The following is a 23,488-nucleotide window of genomic DNA, read 5'->3' as shown; positions in this document are numbered from 1 at the left end:
GTGTGACCCTCAGAACAAGTTCTGTTGGCACAAGTGACATGTTGGCAAACAAGAAGCCAGCAGACAGCCTCTTAATCTGTCCTTTCCAAAATAGCCAACATATTAAATAATGACACACAAAGAAAATCACACAGAAAACCAAACACATCCCAAAGTCAAGCAAAGCTAAAAGGACACTGAATTTCACAATCCCACTGTTTAACATAATAAAATTTAGGGAAATCCTATCAAATTGTTTAAGTACTCTTAAAATATTACAAACCAGAAGGAAAAAAAGCAAATATAACCCATTGTTATCCAACCAAATCGCCTTTAAAAAACCTAATCAAGGGAATGCAATTTTTCTGCCCAAAACTGCACAGTGAAGGTGTTGTTTCAGTTTTCCTCACTTTAGCAGGCTTAATATTCTGTAGCCTGGTTTTGTAGCCTTCTGTGTTGCTCCTGTAGCACAACAGAACTTGGTAACAACTTCACATGCACCATGTTATTACATTTATTAGCCCTTTCAATTTAGCCACAGTGGCTTTTAAAAGAGAAACTTGCTTGCTTTCTTTACTGCTTTCTGTTTCCTCCTAGTTTCTGCATCAAAATAGCTGTACATTGCAGCTTCAAGATTGCTGGTGTTCTGCCCTTTCAGACTTCCTTTTACTGTTCTGCAATGCTGTGCACAGTTCCCCCAAAGCTCCTGCATCGCTGTGGGTTTTGAGTGCATGGTCTTTGGTACTGGTTTATCAGCACTCGGAGAAGCTGGGGAGGAAGAAGGAGTGGCAGGAGGATACCAGGTTCAAAACTCTCTTGCATTACCAGGGTCAAAGAACTTCCCAGCTTACACCTGCCCTAAACAGAGCTGGACATGGCAGCCAGAGTCCTTCTCCATCAAACTAGACATTGCTAGAATGCACACTACAATGATACAGATGCACAGATACAGGTTGTATGCAAACTATGGTATCTCACACCCCTTTCAGGGACTCATCTAATTTACTGAAACAAAACTTTACTTCCTTGCTGTCTGCAAACAGTCTCAGAGGAGGGATAGCCAACGTCTGTCTTTGAAACCTTTTGGATCCAGTCCCACATCTGTAGTTTTACTAGAGTCCACTTTATTACTGTGTAACAGCTACTTGCTTGGATGAATATCAAAAGCTTTATTTTCTCTTTCACCCACTGGGAGAAACCTAGGCAATATGTTCCATTAATATCTATTAATTTTAATCTTGACTTGAATCATGGGGGTTGAGTGTCATCTCACATGGAGTCCTATAAACCAGGAGCAACTTCAACAAGGCTCATGGGGTTTCATTACATGGCCAAGTGTTTTTCCTTCTAACACAGTAGGGCAATGAAAGTCCTTTAAGGACATCCTTTAAGCAGATGATCCCCTGTTGAACATCTTAAAAGGAGACAATACTCAGCCATATGTAGATGGATTTTTACACCTTTTCTTTTGTACCTATGGAGTCAGGCAAAACAGTCATAATGAGACATAGTATTTCCCTGCACTTCTCTGGCTATGTATTTGTTAAATAAAAATGACCAAGAAACATTCTGTCATTGTGTGACCAAGCAGCACAGAATGGCCACAGCAGTACTATACAGCACTTTGCCCTGCGTAGCCCTAAAATGTAAATATAATTTTGGACTTTTTTTTTTTTTTCTCCCAGCTCACAGTACATGAACTAATGTAACATTTCATGACATGAAACTAAGAACCTGTGTTACCTTCCTTCAGTAAAACATGCAGGTTTGCAGGTGCAAAGTCAACTGTGTACAGGAGTGTATAGGGGGCCAGATTCAGGGCAGTCTTGTCTGTGCTGTCTATTAGAAAATTTGGAGCATGTACTATCCCCCAGGCATTGCCTGAGATAGTGCTATTTGGCACATTTCCAAATCATGCTACACACCATGCTAGCATTTAAACATTACTGATCAACTGTCCCATGCTGTCCCTTCCCTAACCATTTTTTATTCACTAGCAACACAGGTCCACTTGATTTTACAGAGGCGTTGAGCTAGTAATGGAGCACAACTTAACCATATGTATTTTATTTTCTGACTGCAGGACAACTGGTAAAGAGCTTCAAGAGTCACAGAGGAAAGATGCCCTATATGGAGAAAAAGACATAAGTGTACCTTCTTCATCAGTCTTTGACAAGCTATGTCTCAAATACATGTCAAATGCTAAACTGAGTGAAAAGATGCTTTCTTTTTCTCTGGATTTCTTTTTCCTAATGATAAATATTAGCTACACTTCATCAAGTGCTTATAGTACTGTTCAGAATTAAAACCACAATAGAAGCTGAAGTACTTAATGTGCTAATATAAATGTCCCTATTTTTTGCAGTCTGTGTTCCCCTCCTGTGAATAATATTAGCTAGAAGAGGGTGAACATTTTAGGCCTTATTATGATGGTAGTCAGGTGCAGCATCACTGTGCCTTGCTTACAAGTGACAGCGGCCAAATAGGGAAGAGAAACAGAACAAAAGGCAAAATTAGATCATAAACATAACCTAAAAAATTCTAAGACAGGAAATAAAAAAAATGTGCTAAGGTATTTGATTTGTTTGAAAGATGTAGAAATGTTCCACACCATCTATTAAAATATGCCTCTTCCTCCCCTTTCTTCCCACCATTCTGAAGGTACGGCAGCCACCCAGTCTGATAACAAAGCAATTTAGACAGAAGTAACCTTTATGAGCCCTATGACTGCAACCTCCCAACGCGAGCACTTCACAGGCACTGAATTAATCATTTCCCATAGATGAGAGACAAGAAGTCAGTTCAGATGGATGATCTGAGCAGGACCAAAGTCATATCAGCCTGAGAAGCAAAAGTAGCAGTATATCACATGTCAAATTGCTTCTGAAAGTTTTGTAGGTGTTAAAGGGGAGATTTTCTGCTGTCTTTTCATACTGGCTCTTGTGTGACATTTTAAAGATGGACTCAAAGCTGTAATCCCTTTGTCGGAGCACCAGGACATGTTACAGAAGAAAGAGCTGTCTGGTACCTACCAGTTCCATCCACCAGACTCCTGGGCTAGATTCAGCCATCAGTCCATTTAGTGTCTTACATCTGTTTCCCACAGTATCTTTAGTAAGTGGTTCTCCCTTCTTACCAAATATCTCTGTCCCAAGAACTCAGATCACTACAGAGCTTCATCAATGTTGCAGGACAACAGAGAGGGAAATAACAGACTTTCTGAGTCTTTTCCATATTTATATGGAAAATATATAAGGCTTTATTTTTATTTCTATTCAGATAAAGTACATTTTATTTTTATTTCTGGAAAAAAATATCTTTTCCATATTTGGAGAAAGAGTACTGATCCCATCACCTGATTTGGGAAGCAAACATTGCATTGGACTTTCTATCACATATTGGTTCATCCTTTTAGCAATTAACTGCATGGAACATGACCCCATGGAGCTTGCTGGGTCCTATTATCTCCTGAGAGGATCTTGGGAAGGAGCCATCTCTTCAGCCATTGCTCAGGACTCTTAGCACCATCCATTGTCATGGTTGAATGAGAAATATCCCTATCTCCTTTTGTCCCTTTGGACATAGGTATGAGACAAGTTAAAAGCTAGTGCTCTTCACACACTATGAATTTTATGCTGATTGCACAAGGAAGGACGCAAAGGCCTTTCATAACCCAAGGTAGACCCTTGCTAAGACACCGTGGCTTTGATTCCTTACATTCCAGTCTAATTTCAGAATACATAATAGTGATCCCAAGAGGGACTCCAGCTTTGAGCATCTCCTTTCTGCTCCTACTTCATTCTTTTTATGCGATATGTATTTTGAAAATTCCTGTGTTTGTCCTGAGCAGCCAGAGTTTCTTTGCCAGCAGGTAGTCTAATGTGATATATTTTTTTATGTCACCACTGAATTTAATCCAGTATATCTGACCACTGTGTTAATTACTTGGTCCTCTTTCTCACCTTCACACAAATTCATTCCACTAATTATGAAAGGGTCATTTCCCTAATTATACCATTTTACACCTGTTGCCCACACCACACCTCCAGAGTTTAGCAATTAGTATAAACTAGAGAGTACAGATGAATCACCAACAGGTTCAATAGCTGCCTGATGTTCTTCATTTGACTTGCAAGAGAGGGTTTTTTTGCTCATACCACACTATCAGACCTGCAAACTGCTCTTCAGCACAAACACTGGTCCACACAATACTCAGTTTCTCTGTCAGACCGCGGGCAGCAGAATCTCATTCGTGTAGGCTGTCCCCGTTTTCACCTTGGGTTTCATGCTGCACTAGAATAGAAAAGATGAGTCAGAAAGGTTAAGGGTTAAACTGTTAAAAACAAAAGAGGAGAGAATTCATTCAGAAAATTGTGGTTTGTAATGGGTGAGAGGAAGTACTGTAGAATTTCTTATAATGTCACAATGGCCAGCTCATCAAAGGAAACCCCTCCTAGAGGCTTGCACAATGATTCTTCCTGAAGTCTGAATGGCTGCCAAGCCATGACCATGCAGTTAAAGGAGTGCAACAAAGAACCTCAAATCAAGAGCATATTTCCATCTTCCTGTCCAGATAACTCCAAATCTTTTTTTATTATTATTATTATTCCCCTTGTATTAATTATTTTATAACAACATAAGCTTTCTTACTGATTTTCCTTTTTTGCATTATTCCTCTGGCTTTCTTATAAGCTGGAATGAGAGCTTCTCTGCATGTAAGCAAAACCATGGTTTTCACGAGACATGCTGAGCCAATGTAATCACTCACTGATTTGGAAAGAGGGGTCCTGCAACAGATGCCCCATTCTCCCAGCTTGGTTGCATGCTCTTACTGCTTACTTTGAGGCTGGCACTCACCAGATCCCCGCTTCGTGATTTCATTAACTCAGTAGTCAGCTCAAAAATATCACAGCATAAAACCCAGCAGCTTTCTGCTGAGTCAGCCCACAGAGTTATAGCACTGAACATCAGAGCCAACATAGGACTGGGGTAAGACCATGAATCTGGAGGCCAGAGAGGGATGGCCACAAAATCTGTCCCTTTTGGTTGTCAGAAACCAGTAATTTGGCTCAGCTCTTTAGGAAACCACAGCTTCAGCATGTCTGCGATATATGCTTATCCTAGATTACAGTCAGCACACTGTTTACATACATACATACAGTGAAAGGCTGACTTTGTAGACTCAGAGATGGGACTTTCCTGAGATTTCTATCATGGTAGAATTTGTGGAATAATCATTTAAAATTGTTTCTTCAGACCACTCATTTCTTCCCTTTCAACTTCCCCTTAAAACCATTTTCTACCACAGAGCTCACAAAAAAAAGCCAGTGTTGATCTCTCTTGACTGTAATTTGCCCTAAATGACCAAAGAGTTGCCCAGTATTTCCTGATTTAACCCATGTTGGCTCCTCATTGTGTTTTTTTACTACTGTAAACTCTTTGGAGTAAGAATGGTTGATTCCAACTGATATGCTTGGTGTCCCATGGTTTATTACTTTGACATGAAAATTCAAGTCCCAGAAGGGAAGTTACATGGCAAAGTGTCCTCTCCACACCCTTTCTCCAAAGCTTGTGTTAGCCTAGGCATAGGTTTTCCTCACCTTGTTGTTTAAATATGTTCAGATATTAAGTTGTCATAGCCTCTTTTATTTCATCTATTCCAAGACTTCACTCTTCTGACCATGAAACTGTCTCAACATCCAGTGTGCCTAGTGTTCAGCATTATTTTCTGTTGCTGAATTTATGCCCATCACTTCTTGTCCTGTCTTCCACAGACATGGAAAATATAATTTTTTTCCTCCTTGTAGCAGTCTCTACATAACAGAAGACTGTTACATTTCACCTTGGTTTTCTCTTCTTTAGGGTTAAAGCCCCAGTTGTCTCAAACTTCTCTTGCAAGTTCATGTTTTCCAGGTCTTTGACTGTGAACAATGAATTTTTTTCACAGCTTTTCTCTGGAAGCTTGTCAATTAGTCTACCCCTTTCTGAGTGTACTGTCAAGATGAACACAGCACTTCTGCAGTTATCTGAAGGTTCAATAGATAGAATCTATCATTAGTAGATCCTAATGAGAAATATGAACCTTATCTTTCCTTTTTTTCCCCAAAACCAGGATATTGTCATCTCATGTGTGGTTGAGGATGCAGCCTAGTTCCAAGATAATTTTTGCAGAATTGCTGCCTGATTAGTTAATCCCCTCAATGTATGCACATATTTCTATACGCATGCAGTAGACTGTTCCTGAGGAATGACTCCAAAGTGTAAAACTCAGTACTTCTCCATTTTAAATAGGTCCATGTTTACTTTGGCAAGATCTTTTTGAATTTTATTCTTGTTCTCCATCACACCTGTAGCTTCTTCTAGCTACTGTGATTAGAGATTTATTAACTATATTTTATTGTAGAAGATATACATGCCAACAGTACAAGATGGAGAATAGCCCCTTGTAGACCACACTTAGTAGAGTCTTCCATTTAGAAATTAATCACAAATAACTGTTTTCTGAAAACAGTTTTCCAGATACTTCTGCTTACACCTTATTGTAGTTCTATCTTGAACTATCTATATAGTATCTATCTAATTTTTTTTGTCCTCTTTCATTTACAGAAAAGGCATATGAGTCAGAATAAAAAACCTTACTAGAAAATTAGAATGCTTACTGCTTTACCCTTATTTCTAAAGTGCCCTACTCTGAGATGGAAGAAATTAAAAAAGTTTTGATAAAGTTTTGTTCAGTTCTATTTCCCTTTTAGTTCCTGCAAGATACAGCACAGTTAATTCCCAAAGGGAAGTACGTGTCCCCAAATTGCTTGAAAGATGTATAGCAATATCAATACACTCAATGAGTGCTTTTCATGAGACTGTTTCACACACTTCAGGAGCATATCCAAATAAAGTAGAAAGCCATATAACTTGTATGCTGACAATACTCCCAGGCTTTTCCATGACTCATCCTAAAGTGAAGTTATTGGACAGCTCTTTGCTGAGTTATTTTTAGCTTTTATCAACTCATGCAATTTCTTCCTGCAAGCTGAGCAAATTTCCACAAAGTCTCCTCAGAGCAGAGGTTGCAAATATAAAGAAAAAAAAAAAAAAAAAAAAAAAGGAAGTGTCAAAGATAATGTAGCAGATCCTCTTTAGCAACAGAGAATCGTGTGGGGATGTCAAGAGATGGCATGTGTTATATGTTACCCCTAACAGTTTTAGGGGTGACAGCTCAGTTGCTGAGCTGTTTTGTTGTGGTTTGTTTTTTTTTTTGTTTTTTTTTTTTAATTTACAATGGCAATCAGTGGAATTTGAGTGATAGTTCAATGGCAGGCAACAGTCCAAATTAATACATTGGAGTCTGGTCTTTATATAAAAAAAAATAAAAATACAATCATGATTAGATTCTGAGTATCCTTTGCAATAGAATAAATTTCACTGTATTCACTGATTTGAACTACGATGATTGACATGCAAATATTCTTGCATGCTTTCAAGGATCAGATTCTCAGGAAGTAACATAGAACAATGATTGAAATAGTGCAAGTTCTTTTCTAGGGCTTGACATAGATTTCTTTCACAGCATTGGATAAATACCTTTGTCTCTTAGGTTTCCCAACGGTGACGCAGATACTCCTTTTTTTGCATTTTCAGGCTATTTCACTCCTAAGATTTTTTGAAGTGGGGATTACATCTCTCTGTAAGAATAGAAGAGTTCAGTTAGAAGGGACCTACAATGATCATCTAGTTCAATTGCCTGACCACTTTAGGGCTGACCAAAAGTTAAAGCATGTTATTAAGGATATTGTCCAAATGGCTTTTAAACACTGACAGGCTTGGGGCATCGACCACCTCTCTAGAAAACCTTTTCCAATGTTTGACCACCCTCCTGGTAAAGAAATGCTTCCTAATGTCAAGTCCGAACCTTCCCTGACACAGCTTTGGTCCATTCCCATGCATCCTATCACTGGATCCCAGGGTGTAGTGCGTTGACCTTGGCTAGACACCAGGTGCCCACCAAAGCCTCTCTATAACTCCCCCTTCTCAGCTGGACAGGGGAGATAAAATACAGCAAAATGTTCTTGGGTTGAGATAAGGACAGGCCACTCATCAATTATCATTGCAGGTAAAACAGACTTGATTTGGGAAAATTAATTTAATTTATTACCAATTATATCAGTGTAGTAAAATGAGTAATAAAACCAAATCTTGAAACAACTTCTCCCTCCTCTTCCTTCTTCCCAGGCTCAACTTCACCCCCGATTTTCTCTACCTCCCTCTCCCTAACCTGTTCAGGGGCATGGGGAATGGGGGTTACGGTCAGTTCATCACACACTGTCTCTGCTGCGCCTTCCTCCTCACAAGGAGGACTCCTCACACTCTTCTCCTGTTCCAGCATGGGGTCCCTCCCATGGGAGACAGTCATCCACAAACTTCTCTGATGTGTGCCTTTCCCACAGGCTGTAGTTCTTCAAGAATTGCTCCAGTGAGTTATTTCCATGTGTCCTTTCCATGGGGTGCAGTCCTTCAGGAACAAACTGCTCCAGTGTGGGTCCCCCATGGGGTCACAAGTCCTGTCAGTAAACCTGCTCCAACCTGGACTCCCTTCTCCACAGATTCACAGCTCCTGCCAGGAGTCTTCTCCAGCATGTCTTGGAGCTGGCTGGCATTGTCTGTCTCAGACATGGAGGAAGCTTCTAACAGCTTCTCACAGAAGCCACCCCTGTAGTCCCCCACTACCAAAACCCTGCCATGCAAACCCAATACACAAGAAGAAGAGTTCAGCACCTCCTTCTGCCCTTCCCCTCCTCAGGAATCTGTAAAGAGCAAGGATTTCACCCCTCAGCCTCCTTTTCTCCAAACTAGACAAACACAGAGTCCTTAGCAGCTCCTCATAGGACATGCCTTCTTGCCCTGTCACCAGCTTTGTTGCCCTCCTCTGGATGCATTCAAGGAGCTTCACATCCTTCTTAAATTGTGGGGCCCAGAACTGCAAACAATATTCAAGGTGAGGCTGCACCAATGCTGAATACAGCGGGATAATCACCATTTTCGTCCGGCTGGTTATGCCGTGTTTGATGCACCCCAGGGTGTGGTTTGCCCTCTTGGCTACCAGGGCACGTTTCTGCCGACTGGCACCCCCAGATCCCTTTCTGCAGGGCTGCTCGCCAGCCATTCCCTTCCCAGTGTATACTTGTGCCCAGCGTTGCTCCATCCTAGGTGCAGAGTCTGCCATTTGGTCTTGTTAAATTTCAAGCCATTATGTATGCCATTTGTTCATATACCTATCACAGAAGGGTCATACTGTTCATCATTTCTATAGTATAAATGTTCAACAGCAGTCTAGGCACACCTCAGATTTGGGAGGGCCAAGGACTGAATGAAGGTGAGATCTGCAGCCACACAGATGGCTGCTGGCGGTGCAGGGGAGCAAGGTGTACCCACAGGATGTGGAAAGAGGAACAGTGTCTGTCTTACTGATGAGCCTCACAGTAGCTGCAAGTCATGCTGTAAGGTCAGCTCTAAGTGCCTCTTGTGAAACAAACCCCTTCTGCTTAAGCTGTACATTTGTGGAGGTGTGCACTGAGGCAAGGTCTTTGCAGTGTGCCTATGGATGATGTGGATAGTAAATACAAGTCCAAGTAAAAAGCACACTATAACAAAAACTAGATCCCATGCTCATCTTCTCAGAGTTTAGTTGTGGAAGGGAAGCAGGAAGTGGTGCTGGTGTTATTGATGCAAAAGTGTGAACCTATACTTATTTACTTGCCAGAGTTTCTCGGTTAAAGGTTTCTCAGCGGTCCCACAGTTTCAACCTTTTAGCTTCAGGACTCTGTTGCATTACCCACAAACCCAAACTGATTTAAGTACAAGCCATGAACTTCATCACCCAACACCTTCTCTCTGAACTTCTCATCTTGTTAAGAGGGATCATCCTTAGATTCACATCAGGTCTGCTTTACCCACTTGTTGCCAGCTCATGAGTTAGGTCATTGTTTGATGAACTAACCATGGATAATTAGTAAACCACTTCCCTATGTACAGAAACCCTAGGATATAAGGAAAACTGAGGTGATGTCTCCAGTGTTTGCTCCATACAGGTAGAATAAATTCAAACCAGGTCACATCAAATTGCCTTGGAGCATGGCTAATTGCCTGGTGCAGCACACAAAGATGATTTGGAGGTGTCTTCTCTGTTTGCTTCTGGTTCTCTAATCCATAACTTTTCCTTGCAAGCCCAGCAGACAGTGTCTGGGGAAGGAGACTGAGCTGGACATATGCTAAAAGAAAGTCCCAATACTCTCAAAACAGCAATCCTCAAACCATGTTAGTACCCAACATTAGTGTCACACTTAATATTTGGAAATCTGATTGTTCTGTAACTGGCTGCTAAGCACTGAAAAATTAGGATTTTACACAGATGATAGAGTCTTTTGAAAAGTGCTTTTCATTAATTTACTCTGACTAAACTTGGTCTGACACTGGGAAACAGGAATTGAAAGAAAAATAAGCATATGGATCAATATTTGCTTACACAGTCTAACCAACTACTGGGTATCTGAGAGGTTCATTTTTCTGTCTTATAAGTTAATTAACTCAGAGGAGAAAAAAGTAGCTGGATTCATTACACCAGTCATGCTCCTGCTGACAGCAATACATGTTTTATATTGGACAGGAACAATATCTGGGTCTAAAAACTTTCCCTGTAAAGTCAGAAACTGCCTTTTACCTGTTCTTTGGCAATGTAGTTCAGAGTGCATGGTGTCTTCATTTACAATTCTAGAGAGCCATAAAGACTATCATGTAAACCTCTATCATTAGTATGTGGTTTAGGGATGATTTTGAAAAGTGCTGGACATTGTCTTGCTTTCAATACCAGAAGCTAATAGAGATTCTCCTGGATAGTGTAACTGTATGCTACCGTTCAACATAATTTGGGGAGGTTGGTTTTCTTGTTTTGTTTTTTAATGAAGATACTCACTGGTGTTCCTGCCCTTAAAAAGTGACCCATAGACCTGAGCTCTAGGTGGTTACAGTACAGGGTACATGGTTATGAACAGATGAAGGAGATCCTTGCTCAGATAAGCAGTTGTGCATGTGGAAGCAACAGAACTACTTGAGTGCTTAACACTTTGTATTTGCTTAGGTGAAACAAGCACCTGCATGACTTTAGCTCATGGATTGTTCCACTTACTGCGGCAATACTACCTAATATGTTGATAAAAGCCATTCTAGAAACTCTTCCTTTGCATTGATTTGATTCTTGACTGCTTTGATGTTAATGTAGATATGTGGAAAGATGTGAAGATACGTATTAACTACTGTTTGTGTTTTCTCTGGCTTTTGCAAGAGACAGTAATTACTAGGATAAGCTGACAGGTTTAGGTGTTCAGAGACTCCTGACCAGCCCAGTCTGGCGATGGGATTTAAGGTGAGTGGCAGCATGCTCCTGATCACGCTTGGAGTTTAAATTGATTCCCACCCAATCAGAGTGTTCTCACAGCAAGTTAACCTTGACTAAAGTGAAATTGATCCAGTATGGGTTGTTAGATGTGGGATAAATCTAACTGCCAAATAGTAGGATTTCCAACAGTAACGCAGTTGATTATAACTTGGAAAGCTCGTTCTTGGTGTCACTAAGAAGTCATAGTCTTCTATTTACTTAGTACATAGTACTGGGATCTAAGGCAACCTGTAGAAGAAATTAAAAGAAATCCAAGGACAAGTAGAGGTCAAGGGAACATTTCTATGAGAAATAAAGAATCAACTCCTGTACTTAATCTCTTACTTTCATGTATATGACTAAAACACCCCAGTAATATGAAAAACGGTGTTCGGTGTGATATATAGCTGAATAGTATCTTTAATCAGTAGAAGCTAAACTTAAATAAATTTTAGTTCATGGATTATTGCTGGACCATGTAAGTTGAAAAGATAGGTTTTCTGCTGCCAAGATTTATGACTCATCCAAAGTCAGCAGAATAGATAAATTGATATATGCCTTATCTACAACAGAGAAGGTGATTGGGATGAATTCCCAAACAGGTGGTTATGTGAATGATGTAAAAGCCAAGATGTATGTACACACTGAAGGTAGAGCATGTTGGTTCTGGCTCAGATTCAGCAAGGCCCCTCCCACAAGTAAAAATAAGTTACTATGAAACAGATACAGTGATGGGAAAATAGAATAATTACCTGGAATTCAGCCCAATTAGTTTCTGTACGTTCTGATATTCTACGTGTACCAGGAACGTAATGGAAGTGACACACGTGATAACCTTTTATCTCAGCCTCAATCAGCTGGGGACCGTGCACACAAATAAGGAGCGGAAAAGGGTGAAGCAAGAACATTTTTATTGTCTTTTTTAGATCAACCACAGAAGTCTGTAGGTTTCAAACCTCATGGTTTTTCGAACAACACGATATTCTCATTAATTCTTTTCTTTTTCCATTTGAGAATAGAAACACCCTGTTAGTTTCAAAAGGTAAATGTATTCATTTGCATTGTTCAAGCAGCATGTACTACTATTTTCAGTACATTTTCATAGAAAAAAGAAACTAACAATGAAAAGAAAAAAAATCCTTTCCCATCATAGGCTAATTTATTAATATTTTGCTTAAATAGTATCAAAACAAGAGAATCCGTTATGAACAGATTCTGAAATGACATATATCACATTCAGTTTAAGCAATTTATACTAAAGTTTTTTTGCATGTAATTACATTCATATATCACTTAACTTCAGTGCTGATACAAGAGGGTTAGGGTGAGGCTGCAAACCCTAGCATTTCTCACCACCAGGGAGAAATCATAAATTTGAATTTGTGAAAACAAATTAACAAATGCATTCCTAGATGGAGCTGGGTATTGTTGGACCAACAGGAATGAATGGAGAATGAATCAAAAGGGAGAGCCTTGATCTGTGTCATTTCTTGTAATGGCTAATTCTTGTGAAGAGTTTCTTGCTTACTTAGGTCACTCTGTCATTTGTATTGCACAACCTGAGCTTTCACAGGATGCCAAGGAACAGACTTCCCCTCAGACTTTGGCAACCCTTCAAGGTCAAAATGTAGTTTTCCTCTCCAAATAGAAATTTGTTGGTAACAACTCATTGTCCATTGAAGGGATATTACCCAATTTGTCCTGTCAATGGGACATGCTGCCTCTACATGAGGCAGCAGGTCCCAGCCTTGGCCAGGGTTGCAGAACTACACAGCAGGCAGAACCCGAAACTTTCTCCCTGTTTTTGTGATGTCCCTACTGCAAACACCTAGCTTGTTGTGAAAGACCTTCCTGCACGCCCTCCATTGTATCCATCTGTCTGTGCTTCCAGCTTTTCAGAGGAACACAGCCCTGGATCATGGTCTCAGATGGGTCAGGAAGCTACGACACAGAGGCAAACCAGTGCAATTCAGCACTCCTTATGGCCTCTCCAAGAAAGGCAGTGTATTTACTACACCTTCATTTGCTGCATACATGTCATGACTCGCCATGTCACCCTTCCACGTTCCTAAGTGGAAAGCTTCTACAGCTCATATCACAACACAACTTTCTGGATCCTCCTCATCTTCCACTGCAGCTGCACCAACATGGCCCAGTTAAGCCCGGGAATGCACCCCACAACACCTCTTGCTGAAGTGAGTGCAATTTGAGGCCTCTTGCTGGTCTGCAATATCTTCCTTGTAATTCACCAGGATAGAGGATTTTCGCTGTTAAATTATCAGGTGTTAATGGCACAGAAAGACCAGGACAAGGAAAGGCAGAACTGTTGCTATATTTAAATGCAAATTATTACAATTTAAATGCATTTTCTTTGCAGGACATTGCATTGCTTCTTGCTGTGTTTTATGGGAAACAATTTAAAGTAAAACTGAAAATGAAGATTCTAGCAATTGCAGAAAAAAGATATACAGGGAAGCTGGTTATATCTGAATAGTACAAATGTACTCAATCTTCTATAAGTTGTAAACGACAGGGTCATAGTGCTTATTTTTTGTTGCAGTTAAGATTTTTAGGATTAGGCCTATCAATATTTATTCATGTTTAGCAGATAGCAAACATCCGGTCAGTCCTGGCAAATGCTGTCCACTGAAAGGCAATTTCATTATCCTTTAATCACAGAACAAATAAATGTTCAGTTTCTAATAGGAAGGTGAAAGTACAACAGGGGGAGAGTCAGTAACAAGTGTGGCTAATGTCATCATAATTCATCTATTGCAAAAGATATATGAAGTTCTTAAAGATCCCAATTAATTCCTGTCAATGTTAGGGACAAAATTTCTGCTCCTTCCATAGAGTCAGACTGAGCTTTTACCAGAATTGAGTACTGGATGTTCTTTCATAGAACAGGCAAAAACATCTATAGAAACCAAGGGAGATTATTCTGCAAAAATCAATTTCTAGGTGAGGTTCCTCTTTCAGATAACTTGTCCTAGTGTTGTTCAATGGGGCTAAATTGCTGAGAAGTAATTTTGATGTTTTCAGTGACATTTCTCTGGAAGTCTGTGTAGGAGATACCCTGAAAGTGTCTTGCACTTTTTTGTCTACTGTCAGAGCTGCTCAGGACAGACTGTATCTCTGTAGGGACCAATATCCAGTGCTAAAGGACTCTGACCTAATCAAATTCTCTAAATATGACTACATATTTAAAAATAGCAGAGCTAATCAACATCTATATCGTGTGGAGCCTCCTGAGTATGAGACAGATTTGACAGAGTAAACTGAAGAAAGATTTGAGGGGTGCTCTGCGGGCATAACAGTATGTACAATTGTTTCTTTTTACATATCTTCATAGCATTTGAGTGTTTGCCAGTGAATTTATCCTCACAGCACCCTGGGATGTGGCAAAGAGCCCCTGGGAGGGCTGGGGAAAGGGAAGAAGTTTAACAACCTGGCCAGTGGAGCTTCAGGGTTGCGCAGCCCAGCAGCAGATGCTGCTCACACCCCTCTGCATTCTGGTAGTGCTCCAGCCACCTTGTCATCCGGACTCACAGTCCTTTCATAACTCACCCCCATCACAGACAAACACGATGTAAGTTCTCCTTGTCCGAAATATTTACAGACAGATGATTTCATGTAAATTACAGCAAAAATTATAAGGGAATTTCTAGGAAAACCTTTCTGGCCCAGAGACATAAGCATACATTGGAGTGAGGCTAGTCTGACTTCGGGGGTTTAGAGAGGCTTAATATGGGAGAATTTCATAAATAGTAGTATATAAAGTACAGACCACTAATAAAAAAAAAAAAAATATATCATTAGTTCATTTTGGGGATTTCCCAATACTCTGTCTTATATACACTGGATGCTACTCAGGGCAGACACTACTTAGAGTCTGTTACATGGATTGTATTTAGTAGAAAAACTAATGAAAAAGAAAATTCATGTCTTCACTTACTGTTCTGACTATCAAAAATATTCAGGGAGGACATAATAATATGAGAGCTGATATTAGACTGAGGAAAAAATGCAGCATATTTTATATATTTGTTTTCAACTCAGGATGATTTTGACCACAGGAAAGTATTTTTCTATGATAGATGAACTGCATTGTCACTCATGCTAATATACTACCGTTTAAAGATTTTTTTTCAGTATTAATTTTAACACTGTTAATGTTTACTTAGCAGGACATTAATAACACCAGGCTATTTATCATATAGGAAATGCCTAATGAAATTTGCTTCATCTGTCAGTGGATGTTTATGTTTCAAGGCTGCACTGGATTGTTTATGCAGGATTTAGGGGAGAATGGTAATGTTTTGTTAGTGACTAATAATAATAGGGAAGCTAAATGGCAATTACTAGGGATTTTTATTATTATTATTATTATTATTATTATTTATATTATATTAGGACTCCCTTGCGCTTCAGATCAATGCTTGAAACGGCTCAACTGTTGCTGAAAGACTTAAGAATAAGAGACAAAATAGTTATATAGTGATAGGGACACAGGACTGGGAGTAAGAATTGTCCAGCTCTGCAAATAAGCTGACTCACTTCCTACTGCTCTTATGGTGAACCCTCCTGCAAGTAGCCCTTTTGCTCTGACACAGGTCTTTCAAATGAATGGAGTTTATATGATTTCTGTATATTCTTATATTAAACAGTTAATCCAGGACCAAACTACATTTCTTAGTTTGATGTTTTTAGAAATACTCTATTCATTCTTAGTGAGTTTTCACCCAATGACTGCTTCAAAATGGATGCAAATATCATAATTTTTAAGCATAATATGTATAGCTTCTGGGGAGTTTTGCAGATCTCTGTCACCTAAGAACAGGACTCCATGGTTTGAACACCAGTGGATTTGAAGGATTTCCTTTTGAAAAGCACAAATGCCTTTGCAATTTATAAAACAAGTCAGACATTTGAAAATGATATTTTCCTTCTTCCTTTACAAGCCTGAGTTCATTATTTGAGGTTTTCCTTCCTTTCTTGCAAAAAGCTCAAAGTGGTACATCCTTGTTGCAAGGACATGTGAGAGCTGCCAGATTGCATCACAACAGGGACAGGCTTGAGTGCGGAAGCAAGATTCCCGCAAGAGCTGGGGAGATGCACTGGTCTTTGGCAGTCCTTCGCCAACCCCCTCCTTCATGAACAAGGACGAGTATTAATGTCTTCTACCGACAAAGTGCATAGATGGTCAGGATGCATGGATGTGTGTGGAATTTGGCACAGCATGCCACTGCCCAATGTCCAGTGATCTACTCTTTTTTCTTTTTATATGGTAAAAAATTTTGCCAATTGAAATCACCAGAAAGTGAGTCACTCTGTCTATGTTAATTTCATGGAAAGGAAAATGTATTGCTATAGCAAAATATTTCCCTTTATTTGTTACTTCTGAAGAATGAAATGCAAATTCCAAGCACAGATCCCTTTCCCAGAAATCCCTGGGAGTACAGAATATCATTCAGAAATTCCAAATCCAACCTCTGCTGAACCCCTGCAACTATTTTCAAAGTCAATAGGAGTCATGGGTGCACAAGGAACTGAGTGCCCCATCAACACACTGCAATTTTGACCATTATTAAATGTAAATCTCTCTAGCATCAATATTTATTCCTGCTAAATATAAAGAATGTTTAGGCTTATGAGTCACAAGTTCTTTTCCAGTTAGTGCTTGCTCTACCACTTCCACCCTTGAATGGAACTAGAGATTTATACACGATATCAGCACACAAAGTCAACTGTTAGGAAGAGGCAATCACAGAAGGATAACTATGGAGATAACAACGTGAATCAGTCAGATCCAGCTCAGTCCACTGTTGTCATTTATCTGCTGTTGGTATTGCAGTAGGCTTGAGTGATAAATCACAAAGAGCATGAATAAGTACAGCAGGATTTGCTTGCAATTTGTTCCATGTAATCCCGAGGTTGCCATGGGAAACAGGAAGCATTTTTCGGGTGCTCCCACAGCATTAAACTGTTGCCACTTTATTAACAAGTAGCAGCAGGATGTGTCTTGTTCAGCAGCAGGCCAGCAAACTGACCAGCAAAAACGCTGAGGGTGGATAGGCAGTTTTTTACTTTCACTTCTGTCTTTGGATGCAACTCAGGGTCCTGCTAAAGAGGGCAGTCTACTGTTTGCTGTAAGGCAGTTGGTTTAGTCTGGTTTCCAGTGGATGCAAGATCTGCATAATAAAAACCCACATTGCAATGTGCCACAGCATTCCTAAGGCTGTAAAGGTGTTATGGAGACAGTTGAGGGGAATCTGGACTCCAATAGCCGGTTTGTATTCTTCACATATGTTATTTAGTGAGAGATTGCACAGAGAAAAAAGAATGCTTTAAGTCTGATAGTGGCACAGATCAGTGGCTGCCAGCCCAAAGCGAAGGTCTGCTGTGCTAAAAGGTCTTCATTTCAGAAAGGATGGTCCCTGGAGGCAATGTGGTAGTTCTCCTGGTTTTCAGGATGAATAGACCATCACAGTTTTTCTATAACTCTGTGGTCACTTCACCAAGGTGCAAGATGCTGAGAGCTTCTCCTTGATGGTGAAGATATCTCATTTACAGAAGGCACCACTGTATTCTTCTGGGATAATAAAGTGACAAATCACTGGTTGTAAAGGTAGCAGGTAAAACAGGAGCAGGTAGCAGGAGATATTGGCTGTCTTTACTGAAGAACTGAGAAACAGAGTTGAAGAACTCCATGAAGGAAACAAAACAAGCACACTCTTAGATAGCTTAAGAAACCTGTCTTTTTATCTCAAAAAGCAAGCCTTGTAAGGGCATTGTAAAATACAAGTGGAAAGGTACAGTTCCCCAAGCCAAAGAGACAGAAATAGAAGCCCTACAGCTATCATGTATCTCTTACTTCCTAGCATGGTCTCCAAAGGTAAGAATAAATGCTCACAAGCAGGAAATCTCATATTGCTATTGTCTTTATACAAACAAAGGCATCACTTTCCCAAGTCAAGATAATATGCCTTGAGGAAATAAGGTATCTTCTCTTACGTTATAATCCTCTTCCTTTTCTATACTCCTCCCTGACTTGCTAGATATTTTTTTTGCCCGACGTTTTGTTTTGAGGTGCAATGTATTCTCACATGTTCGCTACTCATAAAACAGGGTATACCTGTCCCAAAGGAATGGTCTTACCTGGGTATACCAATACATGGAAAATGCTACTGCAGACAACTGATTAACTACATTTATTGCACAGCCCTGAGTATGTTGCTCTATAATGAATAAATGCAGAACCCTACTTTTCAAAATACAACAGTTCTGAATGGTCTTTCCACATGACTACAAGGAGATCATATACTAACCATATCCTTCACCTACAGAACAGAAACAGAGAGCAATATAGGAAAGACAAGGAATACCTGGTATTTATTTTTGAGTATCTATCAGTCCTGGAATTAAGCAGAACAGACCTTGATTTTTACCTGGATATTTTAAATCAATTAAGCTTCTTTTGGTGAAAAGACTTAATGAATGTAAACAAATTTAGAGCTAATTAACATGTCAAAGGCAACATCAGAACAATAGCAGAACAGCAGCCCACTGGAGATAACACAACTACTTAGAGCACACAGATATAAAATTAAATGAAAAGTTTTGTCCTTTCCATCCTATTTCTTATTCACACCTATGTGCCAACAGGCACTGCATTGCCTTCTCCCAGTTGGTATACTCCCAAGTAACAGCACCAAGATCCCAAATTCTAATTCTGCTTATAATCACAGTCACAGCAGCTCTGGATTTCAGGAAGATCCCTGATGATCAGACACTGTGGACCACAGCTGAGTACTTTCTAACAAACCCTAACAAAGCCAAACAAATATTTAAGGAAAGAAATCTCAGTGAGGAGAGGGAAAATTCACAAAGCTCTTTAAGATTGTCCAATCCTTTTGTTTTAGAAACCTCTCAGAACTTCCCCACAGAGAAACTGACTTCTAGATAGAGATTCTTTTTCTCTGAGAAAAGACTTGTTTTTCAGAGTTCTCCTTGATTTAGCCTGTGGACAAAACCTAAAAAAACACTATCCCACTTAAAGATGGAGAAATCATTCTGGAGTTGCATGAGAGTGTTACAAAGCTGGGAAAAAAACTGATGCTGAATCCCTTGTGCTAAACATCCCATTGCATTCAGCATCCACTGCAGTTCCCTTGCTCTATCTGTGCACTTAATTCCCACTGAGATGTATGAGTCTGAGATGCACATGGAAAAAAACTAACATTTCTTCTTTGTGCACCAGATTAGAGGGTTTTTTCTCATCAGCAGAGAGGTTGTTTCTTCCACTTTACTAACAATAGAGTTCTGACTGATGCAACTGTGTGGGAACACACAGGGGCACAAAATCATCCTGTATGGTGATTTTAAGTCAGTGAGGCCAAGAATAAATATTTAGAAAGTGCTGACTTAGAAAGTTTTTTGGCATTTCATTTTTGGTTTGAGGAAGAAACTAAACTGGCACTGAAGGCAGTAGCAAGTTTAGTCAGTTAAAGGCACTGCGAGGAGAGTTTACTTTTCCAGAGTCCATTAGAAATCTCATGCAGATGAGACCACAAGAAATGAAGAGTCTTCAGAAATTATTCCTCTAAATAATCAATGTGGTATAACTGAACTGAATGGAAGGACAAAGTGAAACCAGCTGAGTTCAGGTGCATGACTACCCGTGAGGCTGCAAGAGGACTATTGCACAGCCTCCTGGGTCAGTCCAGAGAAACTCTTCCCATGTTCAAACAGGAAATGAAAAGAAGAGGGACAAACTGTCCTCTCAATGTGTCCCTCTCTCTCTGTCCACTGGAGAGGGAGCCTGCAGGACCAGCTTAGATTAGTTGCTTTGGTTTACATTTTACTCTTTATTATAATTAAGATTGATCTGACATATTCCTTTTTTTTCCTTCTCTGTATCAGGGACAAAATCTATTTTTCTCTCCTGACAGGATATGCAGAAATTTCAATGGGTCCATTATAGAGAGTTCTGTCTTTTTTTTTTTTTTTTTTTTTTAAATCAAGAAATAAATTACCTAACAGTGACTAGTCCTGCTTCACAGTTTTCCACCAATTCCATAAATTGCATCAAAGTTTCATCATTTCCTAATTCAGGTTTCTCAGAAACATTACTCATCATTGAAGAATGTTCTGGTCATTAAAGAGGCTAAGAGATAATATTTTCTTACATTTTTGTGGCTATTTTCTCTTTTGAAGAGAAAATATTATGGGAGAGGAAGCTTCCCTGCTGATTGCAGTTGTTCAGTTTTCCTGTCTTTCTCCACTTCTTGCTTCTACAATTTTTCCAATTCAAAAAGTAAAACAGGTTGCTTTACAAAAAAATGCTTGAAGGTGCAAAAATATTTTACTAATAAATACCACTGGAAAACCTAAAGGGATAAACTGTGCTTTGTCCTTCCTATACTCAAAGTCAAATAAAGAGGCAGGAGTGTGATGGGGGTTGTGAGTAACGCTCTGAGGTCCTTCCATGAGTTTTGAAAGAACATACTATCATCTGAGCCACTGCTGACCCCAGAAAGAAGGAGAAGTTACAGGAGGAAATGATCTGCACTGGCCTGCAGCAGCCGGGCAGCAGGCAAGAACGCTGTTACGCAGATTATTTATCTGAGCAAGCTGTGGAGCTCACCCATTATTAGGTTTTTCTTTCTTCTCCAACTTACATTGCTAGTCTTTTCCTCAATAATTCTTTCCCCCCTTTTAAAAGGAATTTAATTTATTATCAGAGGATTCATAACAGCAGAAAAATCTCCCCTCAAGCTTTCCCTCCCTCCCTTCATGCCAAGTTCTTAGCCTTGTTTCTTTTTCTCCTGCTTCTTTCACTGGCTCTTCTCCCATGCCTTGCAGCCAGCACCTTTGAAGAAGTATTCAGCCTCCTCCACCTCACTGGTTCTCCTGGCTGCTCCTCCTAATGCCTAATGGTGTCCTCACTCCGAGATCTGCTCTCCTTCAGTGAATGCTGGTTGTCCTCATGTACCCCCATTACCCTGGGCCTCCATTCAGTCATCTCCTTCCAGTTGCAATGTTTTTGCAATGTTTTCTCCATATGAGGAATGTAAGCTCAGTTGGTGTGAGCAGATGTCACCGAACCTGGACGGAAGGCAGCGTGAGATAGAGTATGGACACTAGCTGTGCAGCTCTCTTCTTATGAACATCAGTGAGTTTGTCCAGCTCTAGGCCTGCTGCAACCCTCCCATCAGAATCACTGTTGTTCAATGTGTGACACTGAGACTCAGTAATGCTGTTGGCCAAGCTCACCATATTGCCTTCTAGGACTCCTGAAAGCCCTTTCCTGCCTTATCAGAAATGCCTTTTGCAATCTCCCACACCATGTCTCCACCTCATGTGGGCCCCACTCACCCCTTCATTGACATCCAGGTTTCACATATGTGTCCTTACTTACTTCACTGTCTCCTGCTCTCCATAATGCCCACTTTCACACCACGTGGCAGGGTTTTTTAATGTGTTCCCTATGCTATACCTGATCTAGACAGGCATGGTAGGACTCTTGTCCCCTCTCCCACTTGTCTTCTACTCCCACTTCCATATATCTGCTCATTTTCTGTCGCATATTCCCCTTACAGCCTCTGGATCTGACTTCAAATCTCCTCCAGCCAGACTTTCCCTCATGCAGCACAGCTATGCCAACTGTCTGCTCCTCGTTCCCTTCTCTGTCACTCCCTGTGTGACCTTGGATATCCTTCTCCTTTGTCTCTAGGACCCTCTATTTCTAATCCCAACCTGCCATCACTCTCCTACACACAGCTACAGCTTCTCCACTCCCTCTTTGAATCACTTTTTTTTTATTTTCTTAGGAGTGCAGGATGCAGACACAGTTCCCTGGCAGTTCATAACATGGTTAGCGCTAGCATGGGCAAGCAGCTTCAGAAAGGGGAAGAAAAAAGTTTATTCAACTCACAGCAGCAGGAAAGCTGGGACCTTGATTTTTCTCTGAATTAGGCTTTTCCAGGGTTCTGATTTGTACACATTTTGACAAAGTTGTTTCTATTGATGTTAAAGAATCTGTTGAGATTTTGGAATGGAAAACTACTGTGCTAAAGTCAGACAAAACTCTCTGAATTATCTATTTTTTATGCTGTGTCCTAGGCACCTGAGTGGAAAGCAAAAGAGCAGTTGGCACCTGAATGGTTGCTTAGGTGGAAAATATGAGTCTACTCTTCAATCCTAAAAGAGAGAACCCATAAAAAGACCCACCTTAGTCTTCAAGTGCATTCAGAAGCCCTGGCACCAGCTTTGTCACTGTGCATGACCAGAAGGTGCCCTCCCACCTTAGTCCCTGTGGGCAATTCCATTGCTAAAACATTATGGCACCAGGAACCTCAGTAGCATCACTCAGCAGTTGCCTTCACCTTCATTCAGGAACAAAGGAAGAAGAGAAGGTATCATGCTCCCCTGTTGCATGATGGCTTCTTCTTTGTTTTCCAAAGTTAATGCCATTTGCATGCATCCCTGGGGTTTTTAGCCTGGGACTCCATGGAGCACCCATATACATTTTTTCAGGTTTCTCAGGTGCCACAGCTACATGACAAGTTCTAAATCCTTAAGATTAGGCATGTCAACACTACTAGTGCCAAATGGTAAAAAGTCAAGATTAAGGGCTCATTCAATAGAATAACTGTCTGAAAAACTCAAGCACTTCCGAGATCTCCAGGTGTATTTGCTTCACATTTTCAACTGAGATCTTTTTTCAAAAACACTTTTCCTGGAGCTGAGACTCTACAACACACTTGTAACTTTATTTATGATAGAAGTTATTTACCTAAAAGTTTCTCTTTGAAAGGACAAAATTAGTCCAGAAAGGACCTCAAGTGTCAGAACAGTATTCCTGTTTTAGGTAAAGATCACCTTTCTCCAGGTTGTAAGCCTGAAATTTTTCACCCAAGCTGAGGTATGTGCATCAAAGATGTCTACATCTAAGCTGATCCCTCCTTAGGATCTAATCTGTGTGGCAAATAAAGTCTAGAGAACAACAGGTCCATCCAGACCGCCGTGTCTGGCTTAGGATGCAGTGGATCACTGTCAGAATCCACTGACTGTACTTAC

The sequence above is a fragment of the Tyto alba genome, unplaced genomic scaffold (assembly GCF_018691265.1).
Source record: "Tyto alba isolate M040663 unplaced genomic scaffold, T.alba_DEE_v4.0 Super-Scaffold_9, whole genome shotgun sequence".
Classification (NCBI taxonomy): domain Eukaryota; kingdom Metazoa; phylum Chordata; class Aves; order Strigiformes; family Tytonidae; genus Tyto; species Tyto alba.
This window is presented reverse-complemented; position numbering follows the sequence as displayed.